At 40.0% G+C, this 19,486-nt stretch overlaps 1 pseudogene; it reads left to right on the forward strand.

Annotated features, from left to right (window-relative positions):
- Positions 1 to 337: 337 nt before the first annotated feature.
- On the forward strand, positions 338 to 18,672 carry LOC140512288 (Y-box-binding protein 3 pseudogene; annotated as a pseudogene).
- The last annotated feature ends 814 nt before the right edge of the window (positions 18,673 to 19,486 follow it).

Consider the following 19,486-nt stretch of genomic DNA (forward strand, 5'->3'; position numbering starts at 1 on the left):
AAAGTGAGAGACCTGGAAGGAGTCCCAGGTATCTGCAGCAGTTTCCCAGAGTCTTTCAGCCAGCAGATTAAGTGTCTGAAAGTCACCTACTTGAACTTCCTGGAGACAAAATGGCAGAGTGATCAGTAAATTCTCTCTTCCTCTCCCCTTGTTGACTTTGAAAGAATCATAAAATACTTCCCCAGAAAAATCCTGTATCAATGGAATCAGCAGAAGGGGCAAACAGTTTCAAAGCACATGAGGCTAGAAAAATAACAAAGGAATATTCCCCCTACTTTGGCTGAGGAATAGAGCTGGCCCAGACAGCTGGAGTTCCAGGGGTGTGGAGCCTCACACTATGACCCAGATGTGCCTAAGCCCTCCAGGGGAAATGGGAAGGCAGCCTGGATCACCAAGCATTGAGCTTGCCTTTGCTCTAGCTCAGGTGAGGAGATCATCTTTTAATAGACCACCCCTCTCCCACACTGAAAAAGCTAGCTCCAGGGCTAATCCAGGGAAACACAAACAGATTTCATTTGCCATTGGTTTCTGACACCAGCCAGTTCAGCACCAAGTTTTTTAGAGTCTAGGTGATACAACCAGAGGCCACAACACACAAACCCTTACCATCATGACCAAGAAGCAAAGGAGAAAGGAAAAGACCATAAAATCTTTCTATAGGGACAAGGACCAAAACACGAATACCAAAGAGGTCAGTATTGAGACTGTACTGCCATCTGAAATTCAGAAGGGGCTATGAACTGCTTACATGCACAGAGATCACTCAAGGAACAGTTGATGAAGGAAATGGAGGAAATTTGACGAAAATTAGAATTGGATAAGTAGAAGCTAATGACTTTATGAGATATCAAAAATCAGTCAAACAAAATTTAAACACCGAAAAGATAGAAGAAATTGCAAAATATTTAATTGAAAAAACAACTGACTTGGAAAATAGATCAAGGAGAGAAAATTTAAGAATTATAGGCCTACCAGAAAGCCCATGATGAAGAATAGAATCTGGACAATATCTTCCAAGAAACCATCAAGGAAAACAGCCCAGAAGTGCTAGATTCTGAGGGGAAAATAGAATATTAAATGAAAGCAAATTAAATGGAAATAATTACTAGTTTCTTGATTCCTTCCAACTGCTGATAACCTACTGCCACATAAATGACCATGTCCTTGAATGGTATATATTTTATATATGCTGACATATGTCTATGACTCTCCCCAACAAAATGGAGGGCCCTTGAAGTCAGGGGCGATCTTACTTCCACATATGTTTTGTCTCTTTTTATTTGTTTGAAGTGGTAAGGACATTATGCTAAATTCCGTGGCACTGCGTCAGGGTCCCCATTTATTTAGGGGATGTCCCTAGAAGAGCACTCCAACCAACACTGACAATCTCCACAAAACGTTGCACTAAATGAATGTGTTAAATGTGAATTTATCTCTTAAATAGTATTTTCATTTTTTGTAGTTATGAAGTACAAAAAATGCATGTAGTTATCGTGTTGTGAAAAAATATATAGACAAAAAAGAACTTAAGAATGTGAATGGGATAAATTCTCTCATAAAATGGAGACAGATTGCAGAATGGATTAGAAACCATAATTCAACAATATGTTGTCTACAAGAAACACATTTGAAATGGGGAGATACACACAGTGTAAAGATAAAAGGTTGGAGCAGAATATATTGTGCTTCAGCTGATGTAAGAAAAGCAGGGGTAGCGATTCTAATTTCAGACAAAGCAAAAAGAGAAATAGATCTAATCAAAAGAGATAAGGAAGGAAAGTATACCCTGCTAAAAGGTACCATGAAAAATGAAGCAATGTCTTTACTAAACATATATGCTCCAAGTGGTACAGCATCCAAATTCTTAGAGAAGAAGTTCAGGGAGTTACAGTAAGAAATAGACAGCAAAATTTTACTAGTGGGGAACCTCAACCTCCCCCTCTCTGAACTTGATAAAAATAACCTTAAAATAAACAAGAAATAAGTTAAGAAGGTAAATAAACCTCTGGATAAGAGAGATATGATAAATCTCTGGAAAAAACTGAATGAGGATAGATAGGAATATACCTTTTTCTCAGTGGTACATGGCACATATACAAAATTTGTCCATGTGCCAGGGAATAAAAACCTCGCAATCCAGTGCAGAAAGGCAATGATAGTAAATACATCCTTCTCAGATCATAAAGCAATAAAAATCATATGTAATAAAAGGCCATGGAAAGATAGATCAAAAATTCATTGGAAAGTAAATAATCTAATCCTAAAAGAGTGAGTTAAAAAACAAATCATAGAAACAATAAAAAACTTCATTCAAGAGAATGACCATATTGACACAACCTAACAAATCTTATGGGATGCTACAAAAGCAGTTCTTAAGGGTAGCTTTATATCTTTGAATGCCCACATGAAGAAAATAGAGAAAGAGGAGATAAGTAAATTGGGCATGAAGCTGAAAAATCTCAAGAAAGAACAAATTGAAAATCCCCAAGTAAATACCAAAATACAAATACTGAAAACCAAAGGAGAGATTAATAAAATTGAAATTAAGAAAACCGTTGAACTAATAAATAATAGTGTTAGTTTTATGAAAAAATTGTACAGAGTTTGTTATTTTTTCCCTAAGAAGAGAGTTCTTAACTTGGGCCACAAAAGTCTGAATCTTTAAAGAAACTAAAGATTCTAGGAGGGGCAAAGAGGGATTATATTATAGCAACAGGGGATATCCAATAAATTTCCCAGATTAACAGAAGAGGGACATAGGTGGGTTGGGGTAGGACAATTGCCTTAGTCAGAGGACTCAGGGATCTTGGCTGCTGAGAAGTATTGGAAAATCCAGAGACTAGATTGCTTTTAAAGACATGGTTCTTTTCTTTTATGGGTCCAGGTCTCATTACCCCATCAGTTCCTCCTTCCCCTTTAAAAGTATGAAAATTATCCTTCCTATTTACTTGCCTTAGTATATTAAAGGTTGGGTTGTTGACATCACTTTCTGATTTCTCAACTTAAAAAGCAACCAAAAGAAGATTTACCCTTACACTGAGATTTAGGTTCTGAATCACAATGGGCTTTTCAGAGACTGGAGTTACTTGATCAACTGAATCAAAGGGTGGTGTCCTTAATGAATATTCCTTGCTATGACTAAATGAATATTCTTTTGTTAACTACTGAGTGATGTATGAATTTCTCCTTTTATTACAATATTGAAATTCAGTCACATAGTTAATTAGTCAGGTCAAACTAAATTACCTTGAAAAGCCCAAATATTTAAAAGTGTAGTCAAAATAGGGTTAGGGAAGAAAGAGGTAGTAAGTACTTGACAATGAACCCAGAAACCTTGCTGTTAATTTTTTAAATATTTTCTTGTATCTTCATTTAAGTACTAATACCAAAGTTCAGATAAATTTTGGTATTCTCAATGTAGTTATTTCTAAGAAAATAGTTCTTTCGAGGGGTGGAGCCAAGATGGCAAAGTAGAAAGACGCACATACACATAGCTCCGAACCCACAAACCACAGAACGGCTAGAGGGGAGCAACCCAGGGTGAATTCTGCACCCAGAGACCACGGAATATTGGAGCGAGGGAGATTTCTGTTCCAGAGAGACCTGCAAACCTCTTGCGAGGGGTCCTTTGCGCAGTGGACTGGGGGCCAGGACAGGGAGCAGAGGGCAGCCCTGCCACTGCCACGACACCGTAAGGAAAAGATCCGAGAGGGCTACGGGGACGGGATCTCCAGCGGCCACGCGGGTCTTCCCACCCACAGAGGGAGCTGCAAACCTCTCGCAAAAGGTCCGTTGTGCTGCAGACTTGGAGCCCAGCCCGGACCTGCGGCGGCTCGGCTCCGAGGGGCACAGATCTGAGAAGGCTCCAGAGACGGGATCTCCAGCTGCGGCACAAGCCCCCCCCACCAACAGGTGACTGACGGGGGTAGGTGGGATAGTCTCTTTGGCGGGTTGAGAGGGGAGTGGGGTGCCCCCATGGCTCGGGCCCCCCCAGGAGATAGAAGCTGACAGGCGGCTACACACAGGAGCTCCCCAAACGGGCGGGAGCCTGGATCCATTGTGGAAGGTCTGTGCATAAACCCCTTGAGGGAACTGAGCCAGAGAGGCGGCCCTGCCCCTGACCACCTGAGCTTAATTCTCACACTGATTAGCAGCCCTGCCCCCGGGAAAAACCCTAAGGCAGGAAGCAGCATTTGAATCTCAGTCCCCAAACGCTGGCTGGGAGGACCAGGAGGCGAGGGGGGTGAGAGGAGAACATTCAGAGGTCAGGTCACTGATTGGGGAGAATGCCCAGAAAAGGCAAAAGGAATAAAACTATTGAAGGGTATTTTCTCGGAGAAAAGACACTTCCTCCCTTCCTTCCTGATGGGGAGGAACAATGCTTGCCATCAGAGAAAAGACACAGAAATCGAGGATTCTGTGTCCCAGCCCACCCAATGGGCTCGGGCCATGGAAGAGCTCAAGAGGAATTTTGAAAATCAAATTAGAGAGGTGGAGGAAAGATTGGGAAGGGAAATGAGAGGGATGAGGGAGAAGCATGAAAAGCAGATCAACTCCCTGCTAAAGGAGAACCAAAAAAATCTTGAAGAAATTGGCACCTTGAGAACTAGCCTAACTCAGTTGGCAAGGGAGGTGCAAGGGGCCAATGAGGAGAAGAATGCTTTCAAAAGCAGAATTAACCAAATGGAAAAGGAGATTCAAAAGCTCACTGAAGAAAATAGATCTTTCAAAACTGGAATGGTACAGATGGACGCTAAGGACTTTATGAGAAAGACAGATATCTCAGAACATACCGCGCAGATTCGAAAAATGGAAGATAATGTGAAATATCTTATTGGAAAAACAACTAACCTGGAAAATAGAATCAGGAGAGACAATGTAAAAATTCTGGGACTACCTGAAAACCATGATCAAAAGAAGAACCTAGACATCATTATCCATGAAATTATCAAGGAAAACTGCCCTGAGATTCTAGAACCAGAAGGCAAAATAAATATTCAAGGAATCCGCAGAACACCGCATGAAAGAGATCCAAAAAGAGAAACTCCTAGGAGCATTGTTGCCAAATTCCAGAATTCCCAGGTGAAAGAGAAAATACTGCAAGCAGCTAGAAAGAAACAATTCAAGTATTGTGGAATACAGGATAGCACAAGATCTGGCACCCTCTACATTGAGGGATAGAATGGAATGGAATAGGATATTCCAGAAGTCAAAGGAACTAGGACTGAAGCCAAGAATCACCTACCCAGCAAAACTGAGTATAGTACTTCAGGAGAAAAAATGGTCTTTCAATGAAATAGAGGACTTTCAAATTTTCCTGATGAAAAGACCAGAGCTGAAAAGAAAATTTGACTATCTAACACAAGAATGAAGAGAACCATGAAAAGGTGAACAGCAAAGAGAAGTCATAAGGGACTTACTAAAGTTGAACTGTTTACATTCCTACATGGAAAGACAATATTTGTAACTCTTGAAACATTTCAGTATCTGGGTACTGGGTGGGAGTACACACACACACAGACATGCACACACACACACACACACACACATAGAGACAGAGTGCACAGAGTGAATTGAAGAGGATGGGATCATATCTTTAAAAAAAATGAAATCAAACTGAGAGAGAAATATTGGGAGGAGAAAGGGAGAAGTTATATGGGGCAAATTATCTCTCATAAAAGAGGAAAGCAAAAGACTTATTAGTGGTGGGATAAAGAGAGCAGGCAAGAGAAAAACATGAGGTCTACTCTCATCACATTCCACTAAAGGAAAGAATATAATGCACACTCATTTTGATAGGAAAACCTATCTCATAATACAGGAGAGTGGGGGACAGGGGCACAAGCAGGGTGGGGGAGAGGATAGAGGGGAGGGTAGGGGAGGAGAATGTAATACGATATCGACACTCATGGGGAGGGAAAGGACCATAAGAAAATAGAAGTAATGAGGGACAGGATAGGATGGAGGGAAATATAGTTAGTCCTATACAACACAACTAGTATGGAAATCATTTGCAAAACTAAACAGATATGGCCTATATTGAATTGCCTGTCTTCCAAGGGGAAGAGGTGGAGAGGGAGGGAGCTAAAGAAGTTGGAACTCAAAGTGTTAGGACCAAATGTAATGTTCTTACCACTGGGTAACAAGAAATACAGGTTAAGGGGTCAAGAAAGCTATCTGGCCTTACAGGACAAAAGAGAAGACGGAGACAAGGGCAGGGAGGGAGGATAGAGGAGAGAGCAGATAGGTCACAGGGGCAATTAGAAAGCTTGGGTCTGGGGGGGGGAGGGGATAAAAGGGGAGAAAATTTGTAACCCAAAATTGTGTGAAAATAATTGTTAAAAGTTAAATAAAAAAAAAAAAGAAAATAGTTCTTTCTCCTTTTCTGATAGAAAGGAACTTTCTATTCATATATACATGTACATATATATATATATATATATATACATATACACACACACACACACACATTTGTATACATACACACACATATATATATATACATATATATATGAATAAGATGTGAGAAATTCAAGATCATGTTCTGGTAAGTCTAAAAACTGCTAAAGCATCAATCTCCTAATGTCTATTTTGTGATACAAATTTTAAATATATTTATTCAATGCCTATCGTAGTAAAGCATCATGCTGGAATACCTGGAAGGTTAACATAAAAAACAGTTCAAAAATATTAAAAAGTAAATTAATAAATTATAAAACTTCAATGTGGCAAAATGGCACTGTGCATGGACACTGGGTTGGAAGTTAGAGGCCTCAGTAATGGGTTTCTTACTGCTATTAATATCCACATGACTTTGAAAAGTTAGTATAGTACCTTGTATAACTTTCCCACTTGAGAAATCATAAATTTGATATAAATCACCTCTAAGATATTCTATAGCTCAAGTTTTCTAAGGTTACTAGTCAGTATGTTTTTAGAATGGCTTAAATCAATGGCAAGTATAACTTTCAGACAAATAAACTTCTCCCCTATCCTAAACTCTACAACCTATGGTTGTACAAATAATTTTGTGAAAAAAAATTAAAGAAAAGGAATATAGCTCTTTCAGAACTGTGTTAAGGAAAGAGGTGAAAATGGATGAACATGATTTTCCAGAGGCAGAGTCAAGATGAGGAAGTATAGGCAGAAACTCACCTGAGCACTTTCCAAATTACTCCAAAATGCTACAGGCAGTAAGGGTGTAGAACAACTGGTTAGAAGGAGATTACAGGTGTCTCTTTTCAAGAACTAAGGGACAATCTTGCTATTTTACTCACACTAAGATCCTGATCCCAGTTCTAAGTGTCAGTCTCAGGGCAACAGTGAGCACTACCACATCAGAGCTTGTGACTACAGTGAACCAAGGATGTTACTTACCATTCCAGGGCAAAAAAGAGTGCTTGTCATCACAAACCAAAGCATAGGCTAGGAGAGTAGAAAATATCTCTCCTTAAATCACACAACTTTGGAAGAACTGAAAATTTGCAGGTTCCTAGAATTTTATTGAAAACAGCTGGACAAAATCTCTGAGCCTTGGGAGAGTACACCCTCCACCCTGTAAGCATAGCCCAATGTCGATAAAGGTTTGAAAATTAAATGATAGGCTGGGTTAAAAAGTCAAAAGGAGAAAAATAAATTCTGGCCATAAATACTCACTATGGTGACAGACACAATCAAAATACACTCATAAAAAGATAACAAAGTCAAAGTTTCTGCATCCAAAGCCTTGAAGAAAAACATGAATTGATCTCAGGCTATTGAAGAGGCAGACAGCATTTTGAAAAGCAAGTAACAGAGGTAGATGGAAAAATGAGAAGAGACATTACAGTGATCCTGGACTATCATGAAAAAAGTGTCAAAGCTTGGCGAAAGAGATACACAAAATATTTAAGAAAATAATACCTTAACAAAATGACCCAAATTTTTTTTTTTTTTTCGAACAGGGGTTGAGCTTTATTCCAGGGAATCGGTTACAAGTGCAGGGGGGTCTTCCTTAGGAGGAAGAGGGGGAGATTTCCTAAGGAGGCTAAGCTTAAGGGATGAGAAGTAGAAGTACAAGCGGGGAGAGAGGGGGAGGGGAGAGAGGAAAGAAAAGAAGTGGAGCCCTACTTTTCTCTTTGGCTCCACACGTGCTAAGAGAGAGCTTTCTGGCTTCCTCATTCCTACTTAATCTTCAGCCACACAGTTTGCATCTCAATACCGTGCTGTTAGGTAACTAGGTGTGCTCCAATCCGGGACGACCTCGAGGGCAGGGAGACTCCACCCATCAGGTATCTCCGGGGAAGAGGCGGAAATACCCGAGCTAGCCGAGCTAGCTCAGTCTGACCTTCTCGAACCCCCACTGTTCATGGAGGGCCTCGTAAGACTCTAAGATTTAGAAGTCCCACTTTTACCTGCCCGAGACTGTCCACACGGAATTGAGCTTCCAGTCCCAACATATCCCCTTCTTTGTTATGCGCGGAGCTCACCTGGCTCTAGAGCAAACAGTGGCTGGAGGCTGAGTGGATTAGGAAGGCCTTTAGCATATGAGTACCTTACAACAAGACTTCATTCACACAGAAATCTGCAGCTAGCACAACTGACAAAGGGAGGCATCAAATAAAACAAAGATGAAACTAAATGGCTGAATTACAACAGTGGAAGTGCAATCAACTAATCCCAAAGCATATTTTAAGAGGAGCAGCTGGTGTAGGCGCCTTACACATCACCACTCCCTTAATCTTGCAAATGGATCTATACAGGTGGAAAATTGGTCACCTCCTCCCCACCCAAGTGTCCTGGGTTTGTGATATCAAAGTCCTCATTCAGCTGGCGAAAAAAGGATGCCTAGATTGAAGCTGTCAGCAGCAGTGTCTGCGGTTGTGATGAGGGCTGCTTCCTTTCTGGGCAGCAAGGTTAAAGCTGTCAGCAGCAGGCTCAGGTGGTGTATGATCCTTCTCCGGGGTCTCTGGGCTCTCCGGGGTCTCCGCCTCCTGCGTCTAAGTCATCTCCGACCTCGGTTCCCACCTACGGATCCTTCTAATGGGAATCCACGCATCACCTTTTCCTGTGGAGACACAAACATACCCTGGACCCCATATTAGTATCTTATACGGACCTTTCCATTTCCCTGAGGCCATATCCTTTACCATGGCCCATGTGTCTTTATATCCAGCCTGGGTATTACTTTCCTTGCGGGGTACTGACTATCAGTGATAATATTAATGGGTATGTCACTATATATTTGGAGAGCTTGGATTATAGCTTCCAATTCATTAGAGGTGTAGGGTGTGTTAACTATAAATAGATGCCTTGTGATGTTTCGTGGCATCTGTAAAAATGTTAGGCCCTTCTACTGGGTTTGGTGAGTACCTTTTCACTGGTGCTGGGGCCCACTGTAATAATTCTTTGAATAGGAAAGTCGAATTTGGTTTCATCTGGGCCCAGTGGAGTATAGTGGCCCAAGAAACATGATTCTGAGCTAACTCTTCTACATCCTTAGTGGTGAGTGTAGCATAAAGAATTGGCTGTTTTTGGTATATGTGGGTGGCTCTTCTTACTGCCTCTAGTGCTAACCGTCCTAGAAATTCCCGCTTGTTTAGTAAACTGCTTCCTGTTTTACTTAAATATACCCACTCTAGGGGCTTCTCTTTTTGGTGTATGACGGCATAGGGAGGTGTGGTGGAGATAATAGATACCTCCAGATCTCCTCCTGGATCCAACCGAAATGTGGTGGACTCTAAAAATTGTTTTTTTATTGCCTCTATGGCCTTGGCTGCTTCAGGAGTCAATGTTCGTGGGGAATTTAAAGCAGAGTCTCCTGTCAATAGTGAATATAAAGGTTGCATGAGAGGTAAAGGTATAGGCACCTTTGATCTTATCCATTGGATAGCTCCTACTAGTTTCTGAGCATCATTGAGTGTTTGGATCTTTATATCCCATTTTGGGGGTTCCGGCTGAATGATGGTGTCCTGTATCTGATATCCCAAATATTTGTAATTGGGTCCTCTCTGTATCTTTTCAGGAGGAATAACTAATCCTAGTCCTAAAAGGTTCCTTTCTACTGCTTGGAAACACTTCTCCAGTTCCTTGAGCTGAGGTGCAGCTATAAGGATGTCATCCATATAATGGATGATTTTGCATTGGTATTGCTGTCTGGGGCTTTCTAAGGCTTGATTAACATACCACTGGCAGATGGTGGGGCTGCAACTCATACCTTGGGGCAATACCTTCCACTGATACCTCTTTGCAGGTCCTTCGTTATTGGGGTGAGGTATTGTAAAAGCAAACCGAGGACAATCTACTTTGTTTAAAGGAATGGAAAAAAAACAATCCTGAATATCAATGATTATAAGTGACCAACCCTCCGGGATGGCATTAGGAGAAGGGAGACCTGGTTGCAGGGCTCCCATAGGCATGAGAGACTGATTTACCTTCCTTAGATCTGTAAGGAACCTGAATTTCCCGGATTTTTTCTTTATAACAAACACAGGAGCATTCCAGGGTGACTTTGATGGTTCTATATTTCCTTTTTCTAATTGCTCCTTAACCAATAGTTGTAGTGCCTGGAGTTTTTCTGGAGTCAGGGGCCATTGCTCCACCCAAATCGGGGTGTCTGACTTCCAATTCAAGGGTGGAGACTCCAGTGCAACTGCAATGGCCCTTACTAAAAATTTGATAACCTCATCCCGAGGCGGCTCATAATGTCCCTGCCCCAGATGTTAAAACTAAGTCCTGGAATCACCAACGGCCATACGGTCCCTTGGCGATCCTCTGCCTCCCACTTTACTGGGTGCATTGTCTCTAAGGTATTTTGGCACCCTCCTATTCCCCACACTGGTCTCTGGCTTTCTTTAAGCTTCCAGTGCCGGGGTACTGAGCGACCGCTAAGGCAGGTCCTATCCGCTCCAGTATCAAGGAGGCCAGTCATGGGAATTCCGTTAAGCCAGATTGTACACTCAGGTCTATTCTGTCCTATTTCCTTTAGTAACTGGATTTGAACTGAGTGCTTTAAAGGAAGGGCAATAGCTATGGCAAGCTGATCCTGGCCCCTCCCTGTACTTATCTCTTTCTGCCCAGGGGTAAGGCAGGCTCTAGCTAAGCTCTTCCAGTCATTAGGAGTCAGAACGAACTGACCACTGAGAGTTTCAAGCATGGCTATGACAAAGGGTGAATTAGGGCCGTGCTTGGTACAAGCCTCTTTAAGAGTCGCCACTCTCTTCCACTCTATAGGTATGTGGCTCCTCCGAACCCCACCGGGGACACTGGGGTCCTCTATTTCTAACACAGGAAATGTCCCTACATCTTCTCCATTCTCTATAGCCTTTCTTATTCCTTTTTCCAAACTGGACTGTGGCCCTGAACTGTCTGACCAATGGAGCAGGTTATAAGGAGGCGCGGAGGGAAGGCACGGCGTGTTCTCCCCTGCCTCGCCTTTTCCATCCGCTAGATGGAGCTCCGGGTCTATTTTTTCTTTACGCTCCTTAACTTTCCGCTTAACTTTCTGCTTGCCTGGACTCTCCGTTCCTCCCGTGTTCTCCCCTCCCCTCTCTCCGCTTCCACTCTCATTCCAATCCCGCCCTGGCCTCTCCGGCCCTTCCAGCAGGCTTTTAATTACACCGAATATCAGGAAATCTAAATCCTCCAGCTCCCCAGGGTATTGTTGCTCGTAAGCAGTCATTTGCTCTCTGACCGCTCCCCATTTTTCTCTTGATATTCCTGCCTGCTTGAGCCAAGGAGAAACTTTCCAAATCCTTTCACAAAATTCTCGGAGGTCATCTAACTCTATTGTGACCCCCGCCTTCCTGCATTCCCTGTGAAGTTTCTCAGCCCAGACCTCCTGTTCCTCTGGCTTTATTACTGGCAATAGATTCCCCATCTCCGCCCTTTTCCCAGGGGTTTGGGAAGCTTCTCTCCCCTTTCTCTCCTTCCGAATCTAGGATTCGGGACTCGCTTCTTTCACAGCCCCTTCCGGGTGTACCCCAAAAGCACCCAGGATTATCTACGCTCCCAATCCCTGTTGGGGCGCCAACTGCCAAGCCTAGAGGCCTGTATTGGGCTACCCGAGTCTTTCCTACCTGTCCCAGGTCTTCGGCTGGCCACGCCGGATGCACATATGAGAGAAAGGACGTTCCAGAGTCGAACAGGGGTTGAGCTTTATTCCAGGGAATCGGTTACAAGTGCAGGGAGGTTCTTCCTTAGGAGGAAGAGGGGGAGATTTCCTAAGGAGGCTAAGCTTAAGGGATTGGAAGTAGAAGTACAAGCGGGGAGAGAGGGGGAGGGGAGAGAGGAAAGAAAAGAAGCGGAGCCCTACTTTTCTCTTTGGCTCCACACGTGCTAAGAGGCCAAATTTTTTTTTTAAAGCTCAAAAATCCAATGAGGGGAAGAATGTATTAAAAAACAGAATTGGCCAAATGGGAAGAGGCACAAAAATTCACTGCAGAATAAAAACAATCCTTAAAAAGAATTGTCAAAAAAAACTGAGATAAAAAAAATCACTGAAACAAATAATTACATAAAAATTCAAATGGAACACATGGAAGTGAATGACTTTATGAGAAATCAAAAAATAATAAAACAAAGCTAAAAGAATGAAGGAAAGAAGAAGAGAATGAAATATCACATTGGAGGAACAATAAGACCTGGAAAATAGATCGCAGATAAGCAATTACAGAAAAATTTGACTATGTGAAAGCTATGAAAAAAAAACAGAGTAGATAATGTCTTTTTTATATTTTATATTTGATTCATTTTCAGTGCTCTGCAGTCACGACCATGTAACTTTGATTTTTCCCTTCTTCACCCTCCTTCCTACCTACCACTCCCTCTCTTTCCAAGATGGCATCGAATTTTACATAGGTTCTACACATACATTCCTATTAAAGACATTTTCACAATGGTCATGTTGCAAAGGAACAAAATGAATGGGAGAAATCACACAACAAACCAAAATGTAACACAAAAGAAAATGATCTGCTACTTTCTGTGACTGAATTCTTTAGTTCTTTGTCTGGGTGTGGGAGACATTTTGCCTTAAAAGATCATTGGGAATTTTTTAAGTCTTTGCATTGTGATGCAGTTCTAAGTTTACTAGAAATAAATCCTTGCACACTGTGGTTATTGTTCTGTACAAAGTTGTTCTGATTCTGCTCCTTTCACTTAGCATCAGATCATATAAGTCTTTCCAGGCCTCTCTGAAGGCTTCCTGTTCATTGTTTCTTATAGCAAAATCACATTCCATTACATACATTTACCACAATTTATTCAGACATTCCCCAATTGATGAGCACACCCTTGAATTCCAGTTTTTGGCCATCACAAAGAGGGCTGTTGTAAATATTTTTGTCCCTGGCCGATTCCTACATTTATTATTTTTTGGGGACACAGTACTGCTAGTTCAATGGGTATGCACATTTTTGTAGGCCTTAGGGCATAGTTCCAAATTACTCTCCAGAATGACTGGATCAGATCAGAGCTCCACCAACAAAGAATGAGTGTTCCAATTCTCCAATGTCTTCTCCAACTTTTAACGTCTTTGTGTTTTGTCATGATAGGTGTGATGTGGTATCTCAGCGATGTTTCGATTTGCATCTCTCTAATCAATAGTGACTTAGAGCATTTTATCATATGACTCTTGATATCTTTAATTTCTTCCTCTGAAAAGTGCCTCTTCATATCCTAGGACCATTTATCAAATGGGAATGAATTGTATTATTGGACATTTGACTTAGTTCTCTATATATTTTAGAAATGAGGCCTTTATCACAGACACTAGTTGCAAAAAACCTTTCGAAGTTTTCTGCTTCCATCCTAATCTTGATTGTCTTGCGTTTGTTTGTGCAAAAATTTTTCAGTTTAATGTAATAAAAATTATCCATCTTACACTTCATAATGTTGTCTATCTCTTCTTTAGTCAAAAATTCTTCCCTTCTCCATAAATATGATGAATATACTATTCCTTTCTCCACCAATATGTTTATAATATCAATCTTTATACCTAGATCATGTACCTATTTGGAATTTATTCTTGTGTACGGTGTCAGGCATTACTCTATGCCTAGTTTCAGCCACACTGTTATCCAATTTTCTCAGCAACTTTTGTCGAAGAGTGTGAAGCTGGGGTCCTTGGGTTTATCATACAGTAAGTTGCTATATTCATTGATTACTGTGTTTTGAGTATGTAACCTATTCCACTGGTCTATTAAGCTTGTACCAAGTGGTTTTGATAATTGCTGCTTTATAATAAAATTTGAGATCTGGTAGAGCTAGGCTACCTTCCTCAGCATTCCCTTTCATTAGTTTCCTTGATATTCTGGACCTTTTGTTCTTCCAGATAAATTTTGATATTATTTTTTCTAGCTGTAGAAATTAATGTTCTGATTATTTGATTGGTATGCCACTAAATACACAAATTAATTTAGGTAGAATCATCATTTTTATTATATTGGCTTGGCCTTCCAAGGAGCAACTGATGTTTTTCCGCTTACTTAGACAAGACTTTATTTGTGGGAAAAGTATCTTGTAAATGTATTCATATAGACCTGGATTCGTTTTGGCAGGTAGACTCCCAAATAGTTTGTAATGTCTATCCTAGCTTTAAGTCGGATTTTTCGTCCTATCTCTTGCTGTTGGGCTTTGTTACTAATATGTAGAAATGCAGAAGATTTGTATGGGTTTATTATGTAACCTGCAACAATGCCAAAGTTGTTTATTAGATTAAGTATTTTTTTTTTTATATGAATCACTGGAATTCTCTACGTGTAACATCATGTCATCTGCAAAGAGTGATAACTTAGCTTGTTCTTTACCTATTCTAATTCCTGAAATTTCTTTTTCTTCTTATTGCTACAGTTAAAATTTCTAGTACCATATTAAATAACAGTGGCGATAATAGACATAATGTTTCACCCTTGGTCTTATTGGAAATGCCTGTAGCTTATCTTCTTTGCATATTATGCTTGCTAAAGGTATTAGGGACATACTGCTTAGTATTCCATGGAAAGTTCCATTTATTCTTATGCTCTCCAGTGTTCTTAATAGGAATAGATGTTGCTTTTTTTGTGAAAAACTTTTTCTGCATGTATTGAGATAATCCCGTGGTTTCTGTTAGGGTTGTTGTTGGCATCATCACTAATGCCATTAGTTTTCCTAATACTGAACCAGCCCTGCATTCCTGGTATAAATTCTACCTGACCACTATATATTATTTTTGAGATAAGTTGCTGTGGATTTTTGCTAAAATCTTATTTGAAATTTTTGCGTCTATGTTCTTTAGAGAAATCGATCTATAATTTTCTTTCTCTGTTTTGACTCTTCCTGGTTTAGGTATCAAAATCATATTTGTATTATAAAAAGAATTTCTGAGAACTCCTTCCCGAATTTTTCCAAATAGTCTATATAGTATTGGAATTAACTGTTCTTTATGTGTTTGATAGAATTCACTTGTTAATCCATCCAACCTTGAAGATTTTTTCCTACAGAGTTCATTGGTGGCTTCTTTAATTTCTTTTTCTGAGATAGAGTTATTTAAGTATTCAAATTTTTCTTCTGTTAATCTGGAAATTTGTATTTTTTAAAATAATCATCCATTTCAATTACATTGTTGAATTTATGCACATAAAGTTGGGGAAAGTAATTTCCAATTTTTGTTTTAAATTTCTTCATCATTGGAGGTGCGTTCACCACTTTCATTTTTGATATTGGTAATTTGGTTTTCTTCTTTCTTTTTTCAATTAAATTGACCAAAGTTTTATCAATTTTACAGTTTTTTTTTCACAAAGCCAACTCTCAGTTTTATATATTAGTTCAATAGCTTTCTTAATTTCAATTGTATTAATCTCTCCTTTGGTTTTCAGTATTTCTAATTTGGTATTTGCTTGGGGATTTTCAATTTGTTCTTTTTCGTGCTTTTGCAGCTGCATGCCCAATTCATTGATCTTCTCTTTCTCTACTTTTTTCATATAGGCATTCAAAGATATAACGCTCCCCCTAAGAACTGTTTTTTCAGTATCCCATAAGATTTCATAGGTTGTCTCATTATTTTCATTCTCTTGAATGAAGTTGCTGATTGTTTCTGTAATTTGTTCTTTAACCCACTCATTCTTTAGGTTTAGATTATTCACTTTCTAATTAATGTTTATCTATGTTTCCACAACATTTTATTATATATAATTTGTATTGCTTTGTATCTGAGAAGTATGCATTGACTATCTCTGCCTTTCTGCACTGAATTGTGAGGTTTTTGCCCTTGTACATGGTCAATTTTTGTCTATGTGCAATGTACCACTGAGAAAAAGGTGTATTCTTTTCTATCCCCATTCAATTTTCTACAGAAATCTATCAAATCTACCTTATCTGTATGTATATTCACCTCCTTAACTTCTTTTTTGTTTATTTTAAGGTTAGATTTATCAAGTTCAGAGAAAGGGAGGTTGAGGTCCCCCGTTTCTATACTTTTGCTCTCTATTTCTTTCTGTAACTTCCTTAACATCTCCTCTCAGAATTTTGATGCTATACCATTTGGAGCTTATATGTTTTGGAATGATATTGCTTCGTTGTCTATGGTGACTTTCAGCAGGATATAGTTTCCTTCTTCATCTCTTTTGATTAGATCTATTTCTGCTTTTGTTTGGTATGAGGTTAGGATTGTTACTCCCACTTTTTTTTTTACATCAGCTGAAGCACTATATATTTTATTACAACCTTTTATCTTTACCCTGTGAGTATCCCCCTGTTTCAAATGAGTTTTTTATAAACAACATATTGTTGGATTATGGTTTTTAATTCATTCTGCTATCCTTTTCTTTTTTATGGTAGTGCTGTCCCATTCACAGTCACAGTTAGGATTCCTATCTCTGTCTTCCCTCCATCCAGCTTTTAGCTCTCCCTTCTCCATTCACCTCCACAACAGAGTTTTAATTTTTGACCATCACCTCCTGCAGTCTTCCCTTCCTTCTTTCAGCCCCCCCTTCCTTTTACTATCCTTTACATAATGTCTTTCAGGAAATGATGAAGGAAAATTTTCCTTATATTGTAGAACCAGAGTAAGAGATCTGAAAACAAAAACTCCCATTAATACTATAGCAAAATTGCAGAGCTCCAATGTCAAAGGGAAAATAGACAGCAGCTAGAAAGAAACATTTCAAGTATCATGGAGTCTCAGTTACGAAAACACAATATGTAATGATTTCTACATTAAAGGACCTTGAAGTTTGAATACGATATTCCAGAGGGCAACGGAACTAGGAATCACCTATGTAGTAAAGTGTAGTATACTGTGAGTATGATACATTCAGAGGAATAAAAGTATTCAATGAAATAGAACACTTTCAAGCTTTCCTGGTGAAATAACCAGAACTGATTGGAAAATTTGGCTCTCATGTATAAGACTTAATAGAAGCATAAAAATGTAAACAAAGAAGAGCAATCATAAGAAATTTAATATGGGGAGCCAAAATGGCAGAATAATAGCATGAACTCTAGAGAGTGATGATGCCAAGACCAGCCAAATAAGTCTAAAAAATAGATCTGAACAAATTCCAAGAAAAATATGAATTGATCACAGGCCATGGAAGAACTCAAAAAGAATTGTGAAAATCAAGTAAGAGAAATAGAGCAAATATTGGGAAGAGAAATGAGAGTGATCCAAGAACATCATGAAAAATGAGTCAACTGCTTGACAGAGACCCCCAAAAAATTTTGATGTAAATAGCATTGTAAAAAATAGACTAATCCAGTAAGATAGAGTGGACTTGCCAATCCTACAGCTCCAGTCTCCCTGGTAACATCCCCACATCTGCAGTGCACATGAAACCAACCCCATTCCAAAGCCTCTCATGGCTTTTCCAGCAGTGGCTCTGCTGCCACGACTACCACCAACACCACCAACTGCTGACCAACATCTGGGGTGGCAGAGGGAAGAGTTATGGATAGCATGAGCAAGACAGGAGATCCCACCTCCCAGCCTTAGGTCCCAGCGGCCCTGGTGGCAGCATGGACCCTGCACCCAAGTGCCCTACTAGCAACTGCCAGCCTGGTGGCCATCATCTAGGGAGCCACCCCTGTGGCAACGTTGTCCCTGTCCTACCTCCCACCCTCCCCCTGCCAGGTCACCACCTTCTCAATCACGGAAAACCCTGAAAAGAAAGTTCTTGCCACCAAAGTCTTTGGCATGTCAAATGGTTCAACTTAAGAAATGGATATGGTTTTACGAATCGAAATGACACTAAAGAAGATGTGTTTGTACATCAGAAAGCCATCAAGAAAAATAATTGAAGACATGATTTGCTTACTTTGGATGATGAAGAAAATGTAAAGTTGGATGTGGTTGAAGTACAGAAGGGGGCAGAAGTATCCAATGTAACTGGCACAGATGGAGTTCCTGGGAAAGGTAGCCACTATGCTGCAGTTTGGCCCAGTTACTGACTTGGTTATTATGGCTGATGTCGTGGGCCTCCTTGTAGTGTTGATGAGAGAGGGGAGATGAAGTTTGGGATGTCAGAAGGAACACAACTTCAGTTGTCTTTGGCACATCGAAATCCCAACTGTCGTCCCATATGTTTAGTGGACCCTTCTCGACCCCACCCTGTCCCAGCTATCAGAGAGGCAGAAGAAAATGAAAACCAGCATGGTGCCAATGGCCCACAATGGCCAGAAGTTCCACATAGTTACCAGCTCTACAACCACCGTTGTTGACCTCATCCTCAAAATCCTTCTTCACAAGACAGAAAAGAGGTGGCTGAAGCATCAAATGAAAATCCTTTTCCAAACACTCAGCACAGGAGTGTTGAGTGAGGTCTATCTCTCTATAGGCACCTTTACCACTGCAGGTGTACTAAAGCAACAACAAAAAAAATGAAAACTTAAACACTTTACCAACAACAAAGAAACACCCAATCAATAAAATGGAAGAAAAAACTAGCCAAGATTTTTGAGAAGATTAAAACATTTTTATTCTTAAATTAAAGACATGAGAGAAAAAAAAAAAAACATCTTTATCAGCAAGGTGAGATACCCGAAACATCTGCACAAAAGAAAATAGAAAAAGAACAGCCTCCTCAATTCCGGCAGCAACTTTGTTTTTTTCGGGCTTTAGCATTTTTTTATTTTCAATTGAAAGAGAAAATTTTGGTACCACCCCTAAAGGGATGGACCCTAACCAAAGCAGTTACAGAAAATGTTTTTTATTTATTTTTATTTTTGTGCTTGTACTAAATAGATGCGGTTTAATTTTTTTTTTTCTTTTGCCAAACCTGTATTCTCAGGATGTGGGGAAGAGAAATTTCCTGTTTTGTAATATGTGACAACTATTGGAAAATGTGAAGTATGAATGACCTTCCTCAGAAATGAAACAGTTTCACTCCCTGAGGGAAAAAAAAAATAGACCAACCCAAATGGCCAAAGAGATCCATAAAGCCAGTGGGGAGAAGAATGTCCTATAAAGCAGAATTGACCAGATGGAAAAGGAGATCCACATGCTCACTGCAGAAAATAATTCCTTAAAGATTAT

The sequence above is a fragment of the Notamacropus eugenii genome, chromosome 6, assembly GCF_028372415.1.
Source record: "Notamacropus eugenii isolate mMacEug1 chromosome 6, mMacEug1.pri_v2, whole genome shotgun sequence".
NCBI classification, from domain to species: Eukaryota; Metazoa; Chordata; class Mammalia; order Diprotodontia; family Macropodidae; genus Notamacropus; species Notamacropus eugenii.